General features: G+C 42.0%; 1 long non-coding RNA gene across 1 annotated transcript; it reads left to right on the top strand.

The window, feature by feature from the left end:
- Positions 1-3,539: 3,539 nt before the first annotated feature.
- Positions 3,540-23,005, top strand: LOC115467242. Its single transcript, XR_003941667.1, has 3 exons — positions 3,540-3,550; positions 21,591-21,605; positions 22,934-23,005. It is a non-coding gene; the product is annotated as an uncharacterized LOC115467242 (long non-coding RNA).
- Positions 23,006-23,329: the final 324 nt, after the last annotated feature.

Raw genomic sequence — 23,329 nt, 5'->3', positions numbered from 1 at the left:
GTGTGTGTTTTTGGTAGCAACAGGAAACAAGCAATACTATTTTTTGGATTTATATGAGTAGATACATATGAGACATGTTTTGAAGTATAAATTCCTGCACAGTCCTGTTAATTTGGTACTCTGGTTGTTTATATCTTTTCATTGAAACATATGGGCATCTTTAACATTTAGCGAGGGCTTATTTTTAGCATGCGCCAAAAACGCTAGTGTGTCTTTCATGTTTTATAGATTTGAAAGTACTGCATTTTCAAGTGTACAGTGCTGCGTACATCTAGTAGCGCTATAGAAATGATAAGTAGTAGTAGTAGTAAGATTCCCTGAAGCAGCGGGTTTTGCACCACAAAATGCATTGGAAACAAAAGTTCTACAAGTCGGTACAGTTTCACAGATATTGAAGTTAAGTGGGTCTTTTTCTAAAGCTTAGCTTGAGTTATCTGCAGCAGGACCCATAGGAGTAAAATGGGCCCTGGTGCAGTAACTTGAACTAAGCTTTAGTAAAAGACCCCCTAAGTGATTTATTTTAAAAAAAAAAAAAAAAAAACCTGATATATATTTTTGAAGTAGGATTAGCAAAAGTGTGTTTATGTTTTTGAAAGGAAAGTTTTTTTACTGGGTAGCTGAAAAGGAGCAGGAGAGGCAGCAGCATTGTTGGGGAGAAGCAGAAAAGGAGTACATCAGGGACTCTGTAGAGAAAAGAACTTGGGGTGGGGGGGCTTTTACTAAAGCTTAGCTGAGTTATCTGTAGCAGAGCCCATTTTATTCCTATGGGCTCTGATGCAGATAACTCAAGTTATCTTAACACACAACTCTTCATTGCATAAGCCAAATGTTATCCTCCCGCCAGACTCCCAAATGTTCAACGCTAAAAATGTGCCTAAATTTGCATGCCATTAGCATTGAGCATTTGGGAGTTCCTTCCCCATGCTATTGTGGTGGTATTGTTTGGCGATGTTTAGTACAACGCTGGACTTTTCAGCATCCCCCTATGAGATAATATCAGAAGAAGAAATCTGTTATTAGCTGTGTTGCACTTATTCCACTGTGGAAAAAAAAAGTATCAAAAAATGTTGCCACCTGTGGCAATATGACTGTCAAGAAATATACTCCAATTTAAAAGCTCCCAGAGAACTGCTGCTCAGCAATCATTTCTCTTTTCTTATGAATGTGAAGCATATTCTCTGCAACACAGATACAGACAGAGAAAACAAAGATATAAGAATTTCCATGGCTGCCAATTAAATTGAATAAACATTTTTTGATCTCACAAACTAGAAAGGATTCAAAGGTTAGCGAGAACAGCAAATCAGGTGAAACCCTCTGCTTCCCCCATTGATCTTGTGCTCTCAGACTTATGGTTTAAATTGTGTTGGTGCAGAAGCAAGGGTTTTGATAAACCTGGTCTTGTGGGATGCTTTCTTGCAAAGATGCCTGCTAATTTGGTCCAAGCATTGGGAATGCAGGAAAAGTCAGTGGAAGTTTAATTGGATTAGGCTCTGTGTTCTGCACACTTAACTGGCAACTTTCATGACAGCTTAGCTAACAAGATAATATACAACAAAGAGGTATGGTATTTAGCAGGGGCCTCACACCTTAGCCAGGGGCAATACACCTGGGCAGACTGTGATTAGCAACAGAATATGCAACTGACAACACCACTGTGCTGATATTGTCACTAGTTCCACACCCTGGTACATTTTTAGATGAAACTCAAACCTGAAATTTTAGCTGCTAAAGTGATTGGTTTCAGCTGCAAACTCCTGATTTTGATGTCTGCTGCAGTGTAAGGGCCAGAGGGGAACTCAACGACTTCTCTGATCCCTCCCACACTACTGCTGAAGTTAACAAAAAAAAATGTTGTTATTGATGTGGTGTCTTCATTTTATTATTAAAGAGCACCAGTCTGAAGTCAATCATTTTTTTTCTGTCATGCTAGATTTTAAGGGGGGGGGGGGGGGGGGGAAGCAGCTGTCTTGGGAATTTCCAGGCAATCCTTAAGGTAGTTCACAAATTATGTAATTTAGTAGGTTGACCAGATATGGTATTTCTATATCCACAAATTTCAATAATTTTTATTATTTTACAAGTAGCAATAGGACATTTTAGAAAGGGTTTCCTTCTACTATTTTGACATTCATATGAAACAGAGGAAAGTGAACAGATTAAAAAAAAGAGAGTAGGAGTCAGAAAACCACCTGTAATGCTAAGCCATTTGTAACCCCTTTTTAGAGTGTCTCTTGTAGAAAAAAGCCCACCTTCAGGCACTTTAGAGATCTGATAAGTTCAATGCCATCCTGATAGTTCTTCTGGGCAGGGCTGGTGTTAGGGGGGAGGGGCAAACAGGGCAACTGCCCTGGGCCCCACAGCTCCAGGGGCCCCCGCGGTCCAGGCATCTCATCCCCTTCTCCTTACCACAGTCCTTCTCTACCTCTCTTCCCAATCTTCTTTAAAACTTATTTTCCTTCTCAGAGGGGCCTCAGCATGGCTGCCATACTCACAAGCCGCCTGCGGCCCCAAAGCTTTCACTCTCTGCTGTGATCCACCTTCCTCTGATGCAATTTCCTGTTTCTCCCTGGGAGGATCGCGGTAGAGAGGGAAAGCTCCTTATATACTTACCCTATCAAATTATCAAGTGTTATTTATAAGAACACAAGTATTGCCATACTGGGACAGACTGAAGGTATGGTCAAGGCAAGTATCCTGTTTCCAACAGTGGCCAATCCAGGTCACAAGTACATGGCAAGATCCCAGAACACTAAAACAGATTATTTAACAGAGAGTTCTGCTAATCCAAGCACAGTGTTCCAAGTACATAAGAACTACATGATATTCAGCCTGCAGCAATCAACTGTTTTAAGTCACACACAGCTGTGGGCAGAATTATGCCTAGATGTTCAATGCCAGGCCAAGTTCAGGCACCAACATTAAATATCTAGGGTCATTTGCTGACCCAGGAGTTATGCGGCTACTCACCAATAATCAATGCTGGCACCAGCATAGCTAAGTGGGCAAAGATAGAACTAACTTTTGTGAGATCCAGTCTGCCCAATTAGCTAAGTGGACATCAGCACCAGCATTGAATATGGCCAATATCCTCAAAACTATCAACTCCTCCCCAACTCTGTCTATAGACTGTTGTAGGAATAAACTCAAAGTGCTGCAGAAGTCAACGGGGTTATTCAATGGCACTATCAGGGCAATTCTGTAAATGGGTATTAATTCTATGACAGCATCTGCGTTTCCAGATTCCATTATAGACTATTAGCATAAGCTAGCATGTACCACCTACATTTAGGCTTTTCTACTTAAACAAATGCCATTGCAACTGAGTATAATAACACTGGTGGCAGGTGTTTAAAGCAATCACTGACTTCCATGGCTCAATATTGGGTCAGCTGCTTTACATATTTCAAATACACAATCACATTACAAATGCAATGACTGAATTAAAAGAGTTGGGAAGGGAGGGAACAGTGGGAAAATCTAAAGATTTTCCCACTGTTCCTTCCCTTCCCAAATCTTTTAAACCAGTAGTTGAGAGTAAAGGGACACAGTGCTGCAGCCAAGTGGTTTTAGCAGTGGTCTAAGAACCACAGAAGCAAAGATTCAAATCCCATTCTTGCCTCTAAGTCACATCAGCCTCCATTACCTTGGGTACAAACTTTAGGGTTAGAGTTACTAATGTGGACAAAGAGGAGCAAGATGTTGGCAAGATCATGTTTGGGGTGAGCAACAGTCTTTGGACTGTTTCCTAGAGCCTTTACCTACCTCTTACCATGCTTGAAAACAAAAAAAAAAAAACACAAAAAAAAAGGGAAGGGTTTCTGTGATGCTGTCTTAATTCAATAACAACAAGTCAAATCTGATGACTTTTTTCAGCCTTCAGCCATGGGTAATATAATGGAGCAGACTTCTGCTTGGTTGCGAAGAAGGGAGCCTCAACCTCTTTGAAAGAGAATATGTCACTCTCTCCCCATCTGGTTTGCAAAGTAGCAGTTGGAGTGTTCCAGTGCTGTGGTAAATTTGTCAACGTGGACTGATAATGACAGTGGGAATATTAATCTGGGAGGGTCCACTTATGAGCAAATGCCAGATCGAAGAGCTGAAGCAGCAGTGGACAGAGCTTGATGGGCTAACAGTGAGGAATATGTAGTTAGCTTAGAGGTGTGGAAGGTGATTCTGAGTGAAGGTCCTCCAAGTTCTCTCTATCTTCCAGAATTAAACTAACCACCCACTGTAATTTGAGAATCCATTTGTCTATGTTGGTTTGCCTTCACACTTTAATTCTTGTCCTAGGGATATCTATAGTGGTGAAGAATGTTGAAAGATTGGTTCAGAGATAACAAACAAAACCAGCTGTAATTCAGACTCAACTTGACATGGTTGACAATTCTGTTGGTGATATTAAAGGTGTAAATGCTGTTCTCATAGAAGAAAGATTTTGATCCATGATGTGACCCACCAGCTGGGCCAGGACCCCAGGGGTCATGGAAGTTAGGAATTAACCAGTTGCTATACCCAGTTAAAACTCAAAGGTCCAAAACAGTAGGAACAAAGGTTAAAATAAGTCCTTATCTGAGAGATGTGCTATTTGCTTCCAGCAAGAATCCCTGTAGACAAACACAAGAGTCTTGGGTGAGGGGTAGCTAAAAACAGGACATGAAAGAGAGGCTCAGCAGGCAGCCTGGGAAGTAAGCTGCATCTACTGGGGAATGTAATACAGGAGTCTGTTTCTCCTCAGGTGGGAAAGGTACTAAGCTAATCATCATCAGGGCTACTGAGATGGGGGACAAAATTCCCCAGGCCCAGTCTCCAAGGGAGGCCCGGCACTGAGGTCAGTTTCTCTACTGCTCCTGTCAGAACCCAGGTGATTGTATTAATGTGATAACTTGGTCTCGGCACAAAGGAGCAGAAGAGAGACAGACTCCAGTGCCTGGCCCCTCTTGAAGGCCGGGGAGGAGGGCACTGACACAGGAAGGTAGGGAGTGGTGGCAGCATGAGTGAGTGAGGGGTGACAGATGTGTCTTGAGTGGGGGGGGGGGCAGCGGGCAGCAGCTGCATCTAGATTGGGGGACGGTGGCTGCTGTAGCCCTGTCCCAAGCTCGGCTCTGTCTCTCTGCGGCCCTGATCACTATAGAAACTCCAGGAAAGGGGTGTGGCTGGAAACACTCTAGCAGGATTAGCAGCCACTATAAGAAGGAACTACCAAGGAGAGAAAAGAGGAGAAAGGGTGGACTGAAATTCCCTGGGTTATTGATAGTCCCAAAAGAAATAAAAAGCCATTGGAAAGTAAAATCCAAGGTTAGCAGACTAGGGAAAAGTCTGGAAGGAAAAAAAAAACTCTAGAAAGACTATACTTAGTAGCCTAGAAGAGATTTAGAACTGCCCTGGATTGTAAAGAGAGTTTAGGACTACTCTGGTTTGTGAAAGAGGTTAGAATTGCCCTGGAGGGTGAAAGGGGTTTAGAATTGCCATGGGTTGTGAACAGGGTGTGGAACTGCCCTGGAGTAGAAAATGGGTTTGCAATTGCCCTGGGTTGTAAAAGGAGTTTGAGAACTGCCCTTGGCTGGGAAAAGGGGAATGTTGTTTTGGAGAACCGCTCTGGGATATAAAAAGTAACCCTGAGGTAACCCAGCTGGAAGCTTGGGAGTAGTAAGTTTGGGGGCAGGAGAAATAGAGGAAGAAGATGTGTTTAAAAGAAGCAGGTATATTAGATGAAGTATCTCCTACAAGCTTGTAACAAAGAGTAAGGGTCTAGTTGAGTTCCTATTTTATAATGGTGCTGGAAAGCCAAGAACCACTTCAGTTGCATTATGTTACTCTTTGGAAGCTGAAGGGAGCAGCACTGCATAAGTGAATGAAAGTTGTTATACCCAGAGTAAATGGCTATTTTGTTTATTCAAACCTTGTGAAGGCTTGGTTATTTGCTAGGTATCTGCCTATGCCAAGGAGGGTGGCTCATACCTGACAGGTTAAAGCAGTGGGCCATGTAGCTTGGCCATAGTAGATAGGGATTTTCTTGGGGCCAGCTCTCTCCACTACAGAAAGGTAGACTCCACTCAAGCATTCCTTTGCTCCAGTGGAAACGTTAGAACTGGGACAAGTCCACTAGGGTGCCCCTAATGATGACATACTGTGGCAGCCATGGCATCCAAAGTGTCACATCTGAGTGGCTAGAGTGGCATACCCCAAGCGAGAAATCCTAAGCACTTGTGAGCTGAAACAGCTGGGAAGCTCCATCCTCCAGTACAGTGCAGACACACTTAAGCTTCATAAAGGGTACCTGGGCATAGGCAGGGACAGAGTAATGGAGGCAGCTCACGTGAGCAGCAATCAGACAGCCTCCTGTTGGAAAAGGATCACACTTGGGTCCCTGTTTTTGTTTGTCTCTAGGATGGAGTGACCGCCATGTGGTGAGAGTACAATAATGAAAGGACAGAGTGACCACAATGTACTGGGAGTTGGGTAACCAGAGGAGGGAGTGACCATGAAGGTCCTAGAATCCAGAAGCTGGAGCAAAAAAGTAACTGAACACAAAAGTCCAATGGGAAAATAGCAGCACACAAGAAAGTGGGAAACAAATGAAGGCTGGACAAACAACGGGATCAACAAATGAAATTTATTGCTGCAATATATAAAAAATGTATAAAGCTCAAAATCAGTGCTCAAGACTCATTGATTTTGAGCTTTATGCACTTTTATATGCACTCTTTATATTTCAGCAATAAATTTCATTTGTTGATCCCACTGTTTGTCCAGCCTTCCTGCGTTTCTCACTTTATTGTTTCTAGAAGCTAGAGGCCATGGCCAATGGAATATACAAAGGCTTTTTGAAGCCTATAGCTGGTAAGAGTACCTGGAAGTAGGAACTAAAAGGAAATGCAAGATTTGAGGGAATACAGTCCGCACAGGGAGTTCCTTGCTGTCTTACAGATCCTGCTCTATAGGCAGGACACTGCCAGATACTGAAGCCATGGGGCAAGGGAGACAAGGAAGGCTAGATAAAGTCAAGAGACTAAAGTCACAAAAATTTCAACTCAGAGGAATAATCACAGGAATGGACATGGGGGGGGGGGGACTCTGAAACATGGGGTACCATGTGTGTGCTGTGGGAACTTGTGTAGGGTGAGAGCCCTGAAAAAATGGCAAGTTAGGGGTGGCCTGGAAAAGGGAGTAAGAAAAAATAAATCCTCAGGGGAAAAGAGTAAAAATGCTCCGATTTGTGAGTGGTGTGGATGGGTAGGTCATGTCATGGAATGAAACAGAGAAACATGACTGCAGATAAGGGCTAAATAGTCCATCTGGTCTGCCCATCCTCAGCATCCACTATCTACTCCTTTTCATAAGAGATCCCACATGTCTGTCCCACACATTCTTAAATTCAGACACAGTCCTTGTCTCCACCACCTCCACAGGGAGGCTATTCCACGTGTCTATCACCCTTTTCAATAAAAAGTATTTCCTTAGATTACTCCTGAGCCTATCACCTCTTACCTATTAACTTCATTCTATGCTCTCTCATTCCAGAGCTTTCCTTTATTTGAAAAAGGCTTACCTCCTGTATATTAATGCCACAGAGATATATAAATGTTTCTGTCATATCCCCTCTCTCCCACTTTTCTTTCAGAGTATACATATTGACATCTATAAGTCTGTCCCCATACGCTTTATGATGGAGACCACTGACAATTTTGTGGCCACCCTCTGGAGCGACTCAATCCTGTTTATTTATTTATTGTATTTGTACCCCACATTATCCCACCTTTTTGCAGGCTCAATGTGGCTTACAGAGTATGGAAATGAAAACGTCGTTACATGATTTAAAAAGAAAAAAGAAAAAAACAGTCAATCATAAGCTGAGGTGAAAGAGGAATTCAGATGGAAAGGTGTTAGGTAAGGTCGTGTGAGAGGTGTTTTAGGTGCCTTATGTAGTTTAAGGAATGATATGTTTCATTGAGGGTGACTTTTGTAGGCTCTGTTGAAGAGATGTGTTTTCAGAGCTTTGCGAAAGCTTGTTAGATTGGTTATGGTTTTCAGGGCCATGGGTAGTGCGTTCCAATACTGTGTGCTTTTCTACGCAAAGGTAGTAGCATAAGCCTGTTTGTATTTCATTCCTTTACAGCTGGGGAAGTTCAGGTTGAGGAATTTGCGGGCCGATCTTTTGGCATTCCTGGGCGGTAAGTCCACTAGGTTTAGCATATAGAGTGGGGCATCTGCATGAATGATTTTGTGTACAGTCATGCAGATCTTGAACTCAATTCGTTCCTTGAGCGGGAGCCAGTGCAGTTTCTCTCTGAGGGGTTTCGCACTTTCATATTTAGGTGTTCCAAAAATGAGTCTGGCTGCGGTGTTCTGGGCTGTCTGGAGTTTCTTGATGGTCTGTTCTTTGCAGCCTGCGTACAGAGCGTTTATATCTTTTTGAAGATGCAGTCTCCAGAACTTTACACAGTATTCTAAATGGGACCTCACCAAAGATTTATACAAGGGTATTATCACCTCTTTTTTCCTGCAGGCCATTCCACTCCCTATGCACCCAAGCATCCTTCTGGCTTTGACTGTCACCTTTTTTTACCTGACTGGCCACCTTAAGGTCATCAGATACGATCACTCCCCAGTCTCGATCTTCTTTCATACACAGAAGTACTTCATCCCCTATACTATACTATTCCCTTGAATTTTTGCAATCCAAGTGCATGACCCTGCATTTTTTAACATTAAATCATAGTTGCCAATTTCTGGAGCTTTCTTCAAGCTTCACTAGATCCATTCACATGCTGTCCACACCCTCTGGGGTATCTACCCTTTTACAGAGTTTGGTATCATTCATAAAGAGACAAACCTTACCAAACAGTCCTTCTGCAATATTACTCACAAAGACATTAAAAAGTGCTGGCCCATGGATCGATCCCTGCGGTATGGCACTGATAACATCCTTTTCCTCTGAGCAAACTCTATTTACCACTACCCTCTGTCTCCTTCCAATTAACCAGTTTTTAACCTGGTCAGTCACTTTAGGGCCTATCCTGAGGGCTCTCAGTTTATTTATCAGTCGCCTATGCTGAACCATGTCAAAGGATTTGCTAAAATCCAAGAACACCATATCTGGTACCCCTCATATATCCAACTGTTTGGTCACTCAGTTAAAGAGATCAGTCTGATATGTCTGATAAGACCTGCCTCTATTGAAACCAATTTCACTAAAACTGAGCATGTGCACTAGAGTAGGAAAGCAAGGCTGGCAGCACAGCACCGAGTATCACCACAGGAAAGCTTCTGCTGGCGGGACTTGGAGACCCCCACCATTCTAGATATGTGGGGTAGAGGCAGGCAAGTGAGCGGCGGGGAGGAAGGGCAAAATGTGCACACACACACACAGACTTTGATCCTGGGGAACTGGGTTTGATTCCCACTGCAGTTCCTTGTGACTCTGAGCAAGTCAATTAACCCTCCATTGCCCAAGGTACAAATAAGACCTGTATATACTATTTTAAACTACTTTGAATGTAGTTGCAAAAAGCACAGAAAGGTGGTATATCAAGTCCCATTTCCCTTTCCCTCCCCCAAAACTGAAATCAGTGTTAAATTAAGATGGAAGGCTTGATATACATAGATATAAAGCATATACACCTGTTGACATGGAAGGCTGGATATATAGAGATATAAAGCATATATACCAGGTCCTCCTTGAGAAAGGCCACCTGGTGAAATGGGACCCCATCAGAGGATGGTTCAATAAGATAAATGTTATAAGCTACAAAAGGTTATATGCTACAAATGGAAATATAATAGAAATATAATTTTGAGCCAGTGAAGAATCAACGCCTAACAAGTCATAAAGTATTGTTAATGGCCAGGGACATACAGAGGCTTTTTACACCAAAAATTAACAAATTAAAAAATTAAACATTAAAGCATTTAAAAGAAATAAGTTAAAAGCATTTAAGTTGAGAAATTAAAGTTGGGAGGACAGTTCTTACCACAATTGAGTGACCACATATATGTTTAAGTAGTAAATTTGGGACAGGAGTAATAGAGGAAGAAGATATATTTCATAAATGATCTAGAGAATAGTGAGGTAATTATATTTACTGATGACACATGGAGGGGCATAATCGAAAAGGACGCCCAAGTTTTGCTGAGGATGTCCTCGCAAAACGTCCCAATGGAGGGACAGGGAAACCTGTATTATCGAATCAAGATGGACGTCCACCTTTTGTTTCAATGATACGGTGGGGGACACCCCAAATCTTGAAATTTAGGTCATCCTTAGAGATGGTCGTCCCTAGACTTGGTTGTTTCTGATTTTTGGCGATAATGGAAACCAAGGACGCCCATCTCAGAAACGACCAAATGCAAGCCCTTTGGTCGTGGAAGGAGCCAGCATTCGTAGTGCACTGGTCCACCTGACATGCCAGGACACTATCCGGGCACCCTAGGGGGCACTGGAGTGGACTTCAGAAATTGCTCCCAGGTACACAGCTCCCTTACCTTGTGTGCTGAGCCCCCCCAAACCCCCCAAACCCCACTACCCACAACTGTACACCACTACCATAGCCCTTATGGGTGAAGGGGGCACCTAGATGTGGGTACAGTGGGTTTTGGGTGGGTTTTGGAGGGCTCAAATTTACCTCCACAAGTGTAACAGGTATAGGGGGGTGGGCATTGGTCTGCCTGCCTGAAGTGCACTGCACCCACTAAAACTGCTCCAGGGACCTGCATACTGTTGAGAAGGACCTGAGTATAACATCTGAGGCTGGCATAGAGGCTGGCACAAAATATTTTTAAAGATGTTTTTGGAGGGTGGGAGGGGGTTGGTGACCACTGGGGGAGTAAGGGGAGGTCATTCCCGATTCTCTCCGGTGGTCATCTGGTCAGTTTGGGCACCTTTTTGTGCCTTGGTCTGAAGAAAAACAAGACCAGGTAAAGTCATCCAAGTGCTCATCAGGGGTGCCCTTTTTTTTCCATTATAGGTCGAGGACGTCCATGTGTTAGGCATGCCCAAGTCTTGCCTTCTCTATGCCTCCAACATGCCCCTGTGAACTTTGGCTGTCCCTGTGACAGAAATCAGTTGGGGACGTCCAAAATCGGCTTTTGATTATACCGATTTGGGCGACCCTATGAGAAGGACACCCATCTTCCGATTTGTGTCAAAAGATGGGCGTCCTTCTGTTTTGAAAATAAGCCTGAAATTATTGAACGTTGTTAAATCACAAGAGGATTGTGAGAAATTGCAAGAGGACCTTATCAGACTGGAAGACTGGGCATCTAAATGGCAGATTGTGTTTAATGTGAGCAAGTTCAAAATGATGCATGTGGGAAAGAGGAACCCAAACTATAGCTACATGATTAAAAGCTCCACATTAGGAGTCACCGACCAGGAAAGGGATCTAGGTGTCATCGTTGATGATACATTGAAACCCTCTACTTAGTGTGGAGTGGCAGCTAAGGAAGCAAATAGAATGTTAGGAAAGCAATGGAAAACAAAAATGAGAATATTATAATGCCTTTGTATCGCTCCATGGTGCGACCGCATCTCGAATACTGTGTGCAAATCTGGCCACTCCAAATCTCAAAAAAGATATAGCGGAATTAGAAAATGTACAGAGAATGGTGATGAAAATTATAAAGGGGATGGGATGACTTCCTTATGAGGAAAGGCACTGAATATCCAAGTCCTGGTCTGCCACCAGAGTTATTCAGGTACGGGCCAATATATAACTATCTGGCCATATTTAGGGCAACTATTTGTGTGATTTTACATGACCGGATAGTTATCTGAGCATCTGCACTAAATATTAGTGGTGCCCAGATAACTTCTGGGTCCACTCCATCTCTGCCTCCAGACCGCCCCAGCACCAAGCAAAGAGAACCATGGCAGTTTGTGTTGATATTCATTGGTACTCTCTGGTTAAGTGATTCTGAATATCTGACTATAATGGAAAGAGAAAATTTTCTATTCCATTTTGGAAACTTTTTCTTAAAGAAAAACATACAAGATAGTACTTGAATAGGAAAAGGGCATACAATTCTAAGAAATTTAACAAAGAAATTATAAATAAGGCAATAGCAGCAATGATTCATCTAAGACAACAATTAATGGGAGTTCAAGAGAAATAATTGGAGAGCTATCAGGAGATAACTGCCCCCTCCACTTAACCTTAGAACATAAGAACATTAGAATAGACATATTGGATCAGACCAATGGTCCATCAAGCTCAATATCTTGTTTCCAACAGTGGTCAATCCAGGTCACAAGTACCTGGCAGAAACTCAAATAGTTGCAACATTCCATGCTACCAATCCCAGGGCAAGCAGTAACTTTAGCCAAGGAAATTTAAAAAGGAAAAGACAGATAAGCCACTTCCATATAAAATATGATACACATAGATCCTATAGGTGAAAATAGAGCACTCTAGCATCGAAAAAAAGTTGCAAATGTAATTAATTAACAAAATCATAACTATTGCCTTGATATTTTGTGTTACATTTACAAGGAAATTGCAAAAAAGACATTGCTCCTTGGGCCCTAGATAAATTAGGAAACACCATTACATTCATTCTACAAAAAGTCTGCTGCTTATAGCAAATATACAAATGAAGAATCCAATTTCTGTCAGGCTCAAGGATAAAAGTCAAAAAGTCAAAGTTGTTTTAGAAGATAAAACTAACTATAAGCATTCAAAAAAACTTGTCACATCCATACTAGCCATCTGATCCCTTATACCTCCAGGGCCTCTACTGTCCCAGTTGCAATATAAAAAGCTTTTGTTAATGGTGGAAAATAATTCATAGGAATCTGGAAAACTTCTATCAAAGGTGACTGGAAAATTAATAAATGTGAGATTCATAGGTTGAATAAAGTTACCAATAGTTCCTAAATTCTGATGAATCAAATTCTTAACTTTAATCAATTTCACTTGAAAAGATTGTAATTCTCCCAACTTCTTCTTCTTCTTCTTCTTCATATTCACCAGTTTGATCTGCTATTCACTAAGGTGCTCACCATACTGCTTAACCTGAGCTTAGAGGGCACCTGATCCTTCCATGATCATATACAACTTTGTTAATACCGACTGTTCCAGATCTCCAATTGTTTGCCACATTTCTCATAATCGGGAGATAGGCGTCCTTCTCTCAGGGTCGCCCAAATCGGCATAATCGAAAGCCAATTTTGGGCACCCTCAACTGCTTTCCATCACGGGATGACCAAAGTTCACAGGGACGTGTCGGCACTGTAGCGAAGGCGGGACTGGGACGTGATTAAGAAATGGGCGTCCTCAGCTGATAATGGAAAAAAGAAGGGCATCCTTGACGAGCATTTGGCCGACTTTACTTGGTCCATTTTTTCTTGCGACCAAAGCCTCAAAAAGGTGCCCGAACTGACCAGATGACCACCGGAGGGAACCGGGGATGACCTCCCTTATTCCCCCAGTGGTCACCAACCCCCTCCCACCCTAAAAAAAAAAACTTAAAGAAATTTTTTTGCCAGCCTCAAATGTCATACCCAGCTTCATGACAGCAGTGTGCTGGTCCCTGGAGCAGTTCTATTGGGTGCAGTGCACTTCAGCCAGGTGGGCCCAGGCCCACCCCCCCCTACCTGTTACACTTGTGGTGGTAAATGTGAGCCCTCCAAAACCCACTGTACCCACATGTAGGTGCCCCCCTTCACCCCTTAGGGCTATGGCAGTGGTGTACAGTTGTGGGGAGTGGGTTTTGGAGGGGTTTGGGGGGGCTCCACACCCAAGGTAAGGGAGCTATGCACCTGAGAGCAATTTGTGAAGTCCACTGCAGTGCCCCCTAGGGTGCCCGGATGGTGTCCTGGCATCTCAGGGGGACCAGTGCACTATGAATTCTGGCTCCTCCCATGACAAAGGGCTTGGATTTGGTCGTTTTTGAGATGAGCATCCTCGGTTTCCATTATGGCCAAAAACTGGGGACGACCATCTCTAAGATTGACCATCTCAACATTTAGGTCGACCATCTCTCTAAGGTCGACCTAAATGTTGAGATTTGGGCGTCCCCGACCATATTATTGAAACGAAAGATGTACGCCCATCTTGTTTCGATAATACGGGTTTCCCCGCCCTTTCACAGGGCCGTTCTGCGAGGACGACCTCATGAAAACTTGGGCGCCCCGTTTGATTATGCCCCTCATGTTATCTCTTCTGCCTGCTTTATCCTCCAGAGAGAAGATCTTCCTTTCTTACACTGCAATTACTCTTTCTACACAGGCACTATACTCAATGGCGCAGAGGACCCGCCTGAGCATGCTACTGCAGCAATGCCTTCCACATTAAAAAGGAGATGCTCCCAGATGGATAAGGGCTGACTCTTCCCATCCATTTATCCATAGTGCAAGCTGACATGGAGCTCACAGTTCAGTGTCTGATCAGCTTGACTCCTTCTTCAACTCCTTTGGGAAAAGCAATCCTGCACAATCCTGAGTAGTAGGAGAGAGACTGATGTTCCCTTGACAAAGCACTGAAGCGAAACAGGCACCTGTTGTGATATTGATTACTCCTGAGATTGCACACGTTTACATGCACAGATAAGTGTTAAACGTAAGTCTTCTCCGCTACAATTTAAGACACAATATTGGTCACTTGTTTTTTACACTAAAGTATAATAAGTGGAAACAAAGAGATCCACACTAACCATGGAATAAGCAACAAAAAGCAATTTAAAAATATTTTTTAGTAGTTACGGATGATTGGGGATCGTCTATGATTATAATTGTCACAGCAATCAGGCATACTAGATTGAAGATAAATGAGTTGCCTAGTGACTGTATGAGACTTCCCCAGAACAAACTAAGCTTGTGACCATCTGGCACTATTTGAACTTTACCAATTGATTGGTTGTATATTGTTTATATGTTTGGTAAATTATCGCCACCACAATTCTGACAGTATTTCTAGAATAAGCAGCATAAAATGTATTGTACTGTTTTGGGATCTTGCCAGGTACTACTACTACTACTATTTAGCATTTCTATAGCGCTATAAGGCATACGCAGCGCTGCACAAACATAGAAGAAAAACAGTCCCTGCTCAAAGAGCTTACAATATAATAGACAAAAAATAAATAAAGTAAGCAAATCAAATCAATTAATGTGAACGGGAAGGAAGAGAGGAGGGTAGGTGAAGGCGAGTGGTTACAAGTGGTTACGAGTCAAAAGCAATGTGAAAGAGGTGGGCTTTCAGTCTAGATTTAAAGGTGGCCAAGGATGGGGCAAGACGTAGGGGCTCAGGAAGTTTATTCCAGGCGTAGGGTGCAGCGAGACAGAAGGCGCGAAGTCTGGAGTTGGCAGTAGTGGAGAAGGGAACAGATAAGAAGGATTTATCCATGGAGCGGAGTGCACGGGAAGGGGTGTAGGGAAGGACGAGTGTGGAGAGATACTGGGGAGCAGCAGAGTGAATACATTTATAGGTTAGTAGAAGAAGTTTGAACAGGATGCGAAAACGGATAGGGAGCCAGTGAAGGGTCTTGAGGAGAGGGGTAGTATGACCTGGATTGGCCAGTGTTGGAAACAGGATACTGAGCTTGATAGACCTTCGGTCTGTCCCAATATGGCAATACTTATGTACTTATGAACCTTGTGTGGAGTAAAATCACAGTAGTTTTATATATATGCAAAAGTTTATTCACATCTGTGTCCCCCAAATGGCAGACTCTAGAGTACTTAAATTTCTGTTCTCATTTTGTTAGGCAAAAAATAAACTGGGATCAGATTAAGATGGCCAAGAACTTGGAACTAATATGTTTTTATTTTAGTTTCCAGCCAGTGGCTAAGAGCATGTGCCAGCAGAAGCAATAGAATAGAATTCACAAGTGCCATAGTCAATAAGTGCTAACTGGCATTAAGTCTCAACCCAGGTATTTGATCCAGATTCTATATAGCGTGCCTAGAGATCCGTGCCAAAATCCAAGCATATTCTATAACAATGCATGCAAATTAATTGGCTTAACAAGCCAATAAGCATTGATAACAGCTCTTAACAATCAATAGTGAACACTAATTGGCAATAATTACAATTTATGTGCACAAGTCGCTAAGCATATTCTGTAATGCAGTGCATCTAACTTCTAACATGTGCAGGCAAAAAGGGAGTGGTTATGGGCAGGGAAATGGGTGTTTCATGGGATTCTGAAATTTACACATGCGCCTAAATCAACATTCTGGGATTTACACCATGTTTTTGTTGACTTATATGGATGTGCATAGTTTTAGTTACTGGGATATCAATTAAGCGTATTCTATATACTGTACCTAAATCTAGGTGCTGCTTATAGAATATGCTTAGTCAGCACTGTGTTCCACGCAGATTTTTGAGGCGCCATTTATAGAATATCCACCTTGACGTGCAGCTCATTACTGCATTCCCCTCCCCCTCTCACCCTGCCTACCCCTTCTACCCTACCAACCATCTTCATTTTCTTTAGCACATCCATTCTTATCAGATTTTGAGCACCCTTACTGTATTAAAAAAATACAGTTACTATTGTATTTGATAGAATAATACGTTTATGTGAATAAGCATAGTAATGCCAAGTGGATTATGAACATAATAGCAACAAGATGCAAACAGAAATGCAACTGTTTACAATATAGTTTATAGATTATAGATTAATGGTCCACAGATTATATATATATAATGATAAAAAATATACTCAATGAACAAAATTATGACTGGAGACTCATGAAATCAAATAATATAAATAAAATAAAAAATAAACTTGCCAGTTCTCGTCCTGTCCTATATTTTATCTGATATACATCCACTCAAACATCTACATCAGTAGCTGCAACATCTACCTCACCCGCTCATACACCTTAGCAAACAGAGGTCCATCCAGCAAATTTTTGAACATGGCAGTATATCTTGTCAACCTAATATGCAAGGGAAGCTGAGTCCTGCAATTATAAATATGCCTTTCTGGGTTTCTTCAAACTATATCTTCCTCAAAGCTGGAACGGACAAGTGGCATGTTCGTTCAGATCTTAACATCCAATTTGGAGTATATAGAAACATGACGGCAGATAAAGGCCATATGACCCATCCAGTCTGTCCATCCTCTGTAACCCTAATTCTTCCTGTTCCTAAGCGATCCCACATGTTTATCCCATGCCTTTTTAAATTCTGGAACAGTCCTAGACTCCACCACCTCCACTGGGAGGCCATTCCATGCCTCCACCACCCTTTCTGTGAAATAATACTTCCTTAGGTTACTCCTAAGCCTATTCCCTCTTAACTTTGTCATATGCCCCCTCATTCCAAAGCTCTCCTTCATTTGAAAAAGGCTCTCTTCCTGTACATAAATGCCCTTGAGATATTTAACATTTCTATCATGTCTCCTCTCTCCCTCCTCTCTTCCAGCGTATACATATTTTAAGTTCTTAGGGTGCCTTTTACTAAGCTGCATTAAGTGCTAGCATGTGCTTACCTCAGATTAAAATGGCTTACCACGGGACACACTCAGGTAAGTTCCAAATTGATGTAAGCTAAACGTGTGCTAAAAATATTTTTTAAAATTTGTAGTGGAGAGGGGTGGAGAATAGGCATTCCTGCACTAATCAATTATCATGTCCACATTACCGTGTGCTAACTGGTTAGCACTGGATTACCACTTGAGTCCATACCACTTACAAAATAGGTGTTGGTAAGTGCTAATGTGGTCATTCTTTTTAATAGCTCTGTATTAATGACAACATTAGCACATGGATATTAATAGGAAAAATAGAACATCAACTATTTTCCATCTTTGGTAAAAATGGCTTAGTGCATGGAAAAACCCATGTAAGGGCATGCTATGACCATTTTTTACAGCAGCTTAGTAAAAGGACCCATTAGAAAGTACATAAGTATTGTCATACTGGGACAGACCAAAGGTCCATCAAGCCCAGCATCCTGTTTCCAACAGTGGCCAATCCAGGTCGCAAATACCTGGCAAGATCCCCCAAAAAGTACAAAACATTTTATGCTGCTTTTCCCAGAAATATTTTCCCCAAGTCCAATTTAATAATGGTCTATGGACTTTTCCTTTAGGAAGTCATCCAAACCTTTTAAAAACTCTGCTAAGTTAACCGCCTTTACCACATTTTCTGGCAACAAATTCCAGAGTTGAAATACACGTTGAGTGAAGAAATATTTTCTCTGATTCATTTTAAATTTACTACTTTGTAGCTTCAATGCATGCCCCCTAGTCTTAATATTTTTGTAAAGCATAAACAAACGCTTCACATCTACCCGTTCCACTCCACTCATTATTTTATAGACCTCTATCATATCTCCCTTCAGCCGTCTTTTCTTCAAGCTGAAGAGCCCCAGTCGCTTTAGCCTTTCCTCATAGGGAAGTCACCCCATCCCCTTTATCATTTTCATCGCCCTTCTCATCACCTTTTCTAATTCCACTATCCATTAGATCCAATGACATCCTATGCCATTAGATCCAATGACATACTATTTTTTAAGGCCAGACTTTTCTAATAATGTCCTATGATGCCCCCAGGGAGCCTTCAATAGCCAATGTGAAGCTTGTAAGTTGATATATGCTAGTTTGTCTGGCCATTACCACCTCAGCTGCAATAAACTGAAATGGCTATGCTATCACTAATATCAGGGATCTCCATGGTGGGGGAAGGGGGAGGGAGTCTCACCACCTGCCACAAAATGGACAATCTTCTTCCTGATCCAGATTTTCTTTAGCAACGCTCCTCCCCTCGCTTCACCTTTCTCTGTAGTTCCATAATCCATCCTGGCCTCCTCTTTCATATCCCTATCTCCTACCTAACTCACACACTCCACTTTCCCCACCTCCCCCCTTCAGGCCCCTACCTTCTATTCTCTCCTCCCCTTTTACTGCCCTTTTGTGCTGGCCTCTGTTGGTTGTTCCTGTCTTTCCCCATCTGGGTGTCGTCAGGTATTTTAATTCCTTATCCGAGCCCTGACACAGCTGGCTATATCCTTGTATTCTCCTTCCTTTAGTTGCTCCTATAGATTTCCATTCGCCTAATATAGCCCCAGAGCCAGGCTTATTAAGATGTAAGCCTAGGAGTCTCTGAGCTGAAACTCATCAAATATTCAGGTCCAGATAGTAGAGGGCCATTGGAGTTGTCTGAATAAGCAATGCAGCAGGGTCCTGCTGGACGGGGTGGAACCCTCTATGCTCTGAAAGAAGAGTGGACAGTTTGAAATGCTGTGGTCTCTTCTCTGAAGAGATGGAATTGAGGTTCAATTTGCTGGTGTGTGAATATGGGGGGAGAGGGAGGCAGGTTATGTACCAGTAGTAATTACCTTTTCTGACATGCTCAGATGAATTATGCTTAGGGTCAGGGTTATTATTTTTAAATTGCATTAAAGTTATATTTTACTAATATGTTAGATTAGTAAAGTATTTCTTTTTTTTAAAAAAAGGGGTGTGCTTGAATATAAAGGGCCTAAAGACCCTTTTACTGAAGCTTAATAGCTTCTTAAATATGACAGGAGAAGAGCAAAGCAGAACAAGTAGTCACCCTTCCCCCCCCCCCCCCCCCCCCCACACACACACACACACACACACAAAAGGTTTTGTTAATACTGTTATAACACTTAAGGGGTTAAAAACATATGCCCAAGGTGGACACATTTCACTCTACTCAAGGCTGTGTCAGGGGCCAAATGGTACTGTGAGAACAACATTTCTGTTAGTAAAATGATAACATAGAGAGATACTCTAAAATTGTATAGAATACATGCTCATAAAATTAAAATGTAAACAAACTGATTAAACTTGTTAACATAAAATCAAATGTAAATAATACATGATGAATAAATAATTCTCACATAAATAAATCACCCATTTATCTATGTGGTAACTGCGGCTCATTATGCAGACACACTAGCGTCAGCATTTTCTATTGGCAGTATATTGCTCTGGGATGAGTTTTCTGGCCAGATATACCAATGTGCAAATAGATTGTAGTTTAAAAAATTGCTTAAGACACAATTGTTTGTTGCAGCATTCTTTTGAAATTGCGGATCACGGACTTCTAGAAGGTGGAGCAGTGTTGATGTTATAGTTGAATGTTCTTTATGATGTTTACTTACATGTTTTTATTATGTATGTATTATTGAAAACCACCTAGGTTTTAGGTGGGGTGCGAGTTTTTAAAATAAATAAATAAATAAAACTATAGAAATATATATGAAACTTAAAACAACTTAGTCAAATCATATAACACGGGTGGATGTGTGGAAATAAAGGGGGTTACATAAGAGCACTATGGAATTTCAGATCAAAGTGAGATACATACCCAGATCAATGTGGGACACAGCTATCACAATCTGATTATAGCTACAAAAATGAATAAAATAAATTGAGAATAGCAAAACCAATCAGTTTGAATACTGGGATAAAAGCCAAATGGACTCACCAAAGTATCCCTCAGTTTCAGATTGTGTTGCAACTAAAACAAACCATGAAGTGAAAGCAACCTTAAGAACTCTTAAGGGGCCACATGACAAGTCAAATACATGACGTTTGATAGAAGCTGATGTTTGGTTGGCTGAGATGATGCCAGCTAGGCCTTACAGTACCTAGTATTTCATGGCTTGGCTCGGATAACTCAGTACAGTTTTGCCAGCCAATGCTTCCCAAGGACTTATGTTCAGTAGGTCTAAGGGAGAAGAGTTGCAAATGCAGGACAGTGTGTTCAGTCTGCATGCTATTTTCATCATGTGGAGGTAATCACCCAGCACATAAATATCATATCCATTCGACTGGTGCAAGGAGAGCTCAGGGGACCTATTCCCTCACCTTAACAAAATTGTTTCTCATATTTAATGTTCGCATATTGGTGAGGTGATTGAAATTTTATCACAATAGGAATACAAAGATTCATCTTGAAGGTTTTTGAGGTTTCATATTCTTTCTTTGTGGTCCTCAGTTTTATTGTAGGTCACATTATTCACAGTTAGTAGTACTTCAAAAAGAGATGGTTAAGGAAAAATTGACTATGAGGAGAACTGCAAGCACTTTCCCAGTGTCTCCAAGTGAAGGTCTGGTAATTTCTTTTTTGGGTATGTCTTAAAAAAAAAGGTAAGATAAATTATGTTTGCTTCATAACCTTACTTGTGGGAAAAGTGTAAATGATTATATTGACCCTGGTTCAGGATGCTTTCTTGGATCAAGCTATAGAGCCTTTGAAACTTTGCGGTCCTTGAACATTGATGGTGAAAGCTGCTTTCCATTTGTTGCCTTTTCATCCTGATTCTTTTCATTTGCTGGGTTTAAAGTTTGATTCTCAGTACTTAAAAAAATGTTTTATTTATAAGACTTTTATAAGAATATTCCAATATAAACTCTTTGTAAAAAAAAATACAACCGTACAAAGCTAAGAAAAATACCTTCAAATTTAACAAACTATATATGAAATACAAATCTTACCCCATTCTATGACTTTCAAAGACCACGAAGAGGGAACTCTTCTTGGAAAAGTGGCATTGAAAAAGGAAAAGAAAAAATTCAGAAAAAGCAAAGCATTACTAGAGTAATCCAGAATTCTAATATCCTAGATGTTAGTAGATACACAAAGGGGCTCATTTTCGAAAGAGAAAAATGTTCAAAAAGTCTCATAAAGCACCATTTGGACCGATTTCTTCTCAAAACATCCATATCAGTAATTTCAAAACCTGTTTTGCAGATTCTATGCATTTCATCTGCAGTGCGTCAATATGACAAGGGGGCACGTCAGGGGCATTTTGAGTACTATTGGTATGCTTTACAGTCCAACACTTGGATGCTTTACAGTCATAACTGAAGAAAATCAAAATATCTAAGGTCAAAACTTCAACATTTTGGTCTAGACCTGTTTTTCTAATGAATAAAACAAATAAAGGTGCCCTAAATGACCAGCCTGCTTATAATTGAACGAGAAAAACGCCCAAGTTCCGACCTAAATCGGGAGATGGACATTTATCTCACAAAAACGAATAACGCGGTATAATCGAAAGCCGAACTTGGACGTTTTCAACTGCACTCCATCGCAGAAGCGTACAAAGTTGTCGGGGGCATGTTGGAGGCGTGGTGAAGGCGGGACTGGGGCATGGTTATCACCCGAACAGAGATGGGCGCCTTTCGCCGATAATGGAAAAAAGTATGCGTTTGTAGCTAGAATTTAGGGCACTTTTCCTGAACCCTGTTTTTTCACGAATAAGGCCCCAAAAAGTGCCCTAAATGACCAGATTACCCCTAGAGGGAATCGGGGATGACCTCCCCTGACTCCCCCAGTGGTCACTAACCCCCTCCCACCACAAAAAAATGATGTTTCACAACTTTTTATTTTCACCCTCAAATGTCATACCCACCTCCCTGGCAGCAGTATGCAGGTCTCTGGAGCAGTTGTTAGGGGGTGCAGTGGACTTCAGGTAGGTGGTCCCAGGCCCATCCCCCCCTACCTGTTACAATTGTGCTGCTTAATGCTTATTAGTCGTCCAACCCCCCAAACCCACTGTACCCACATGTAGGTGCCCCCCTTCACCCCTTAGGGCTATAGTAATGGTGTAGACTTGTGGGCAGTGGGTTTTGAGGGGGATTTGGAGGGCTCAACACACAAGGGAAGGGTGCTATGCACCTGGGAGCTCTTTTACCTTTTTTTTTTTTTGTAAAAGTGCCCCCTAGGGTGCCCGGTTGGTGTCCTGGCATGTGAGGGGGACCAGTGCACTACGAATCCTGGCCCCTCCCACGAACAAATGCCTTGGATTTATTCGTTTTTGAGCTGGGCGCTTTCATTTTCCATTATTGCTGAAAAACAAAAACGCCCAGCTCACAAATTGTCGAATAAAACATGGACGTCTATTTTTTGCGAAAATACGGTTTGGTCCGCCCCTTCACGGACCCGTTCTCGGAGATAAACGCCCATGGAGATAGACATTTTCGTTCGATTATGCCCCTCCAGATGATCACTAGAGGAATTCAGGGATGACAACCCCCTTCTCCCCCAGTGGTCACTAACCCCCTCCCACCCCCGTGTGAACAACAATAGTACTCACCAGCCTTTATGCCAGTCTCAGATGTTATAGCCAGGTCCATTAGAGTAGCATGCAGGTCCTTGGAGTAGTCTAGTGGTGGGTGCAGTGCACTGTAGACAGGTGGACCCAGGTTCACACTTCCTCCTACCTGTTACTTGAGATGAAAACTTTGAGCCCTCCAAAACTCACCAGAAACCCACTGTACCCATTCATAGGTGCCCTCTTCACCCATATGGCCTATTGTAGTGGTGTACAGTTGGAGGTAGTGGATTTTGGTGGGTTTTGGAGGGCTCAGCAGACAAGAAAAAGGAGCAATGGTGAGA

This window comes from Microcaecilia unicolor, chromosome 3 (assembly GCF_901765095.1).
Source record: "Microcaecilia unicolor chromosome 3, aMicUni1.1, whole genome shotgun sequence".
NCBI classification, from domain to species: domain Eukaryota; kingdom Metazoa; phylum Chordata; class Amphibia; order Gymnophiona; family Siphonopidae; genus Microcaecilia; species Microcaecilia unicolor.
Note: the sequence above shows the minus strand (reverse complement) of the source record. Positions and strands in the feature narration are given on the sequence as shown.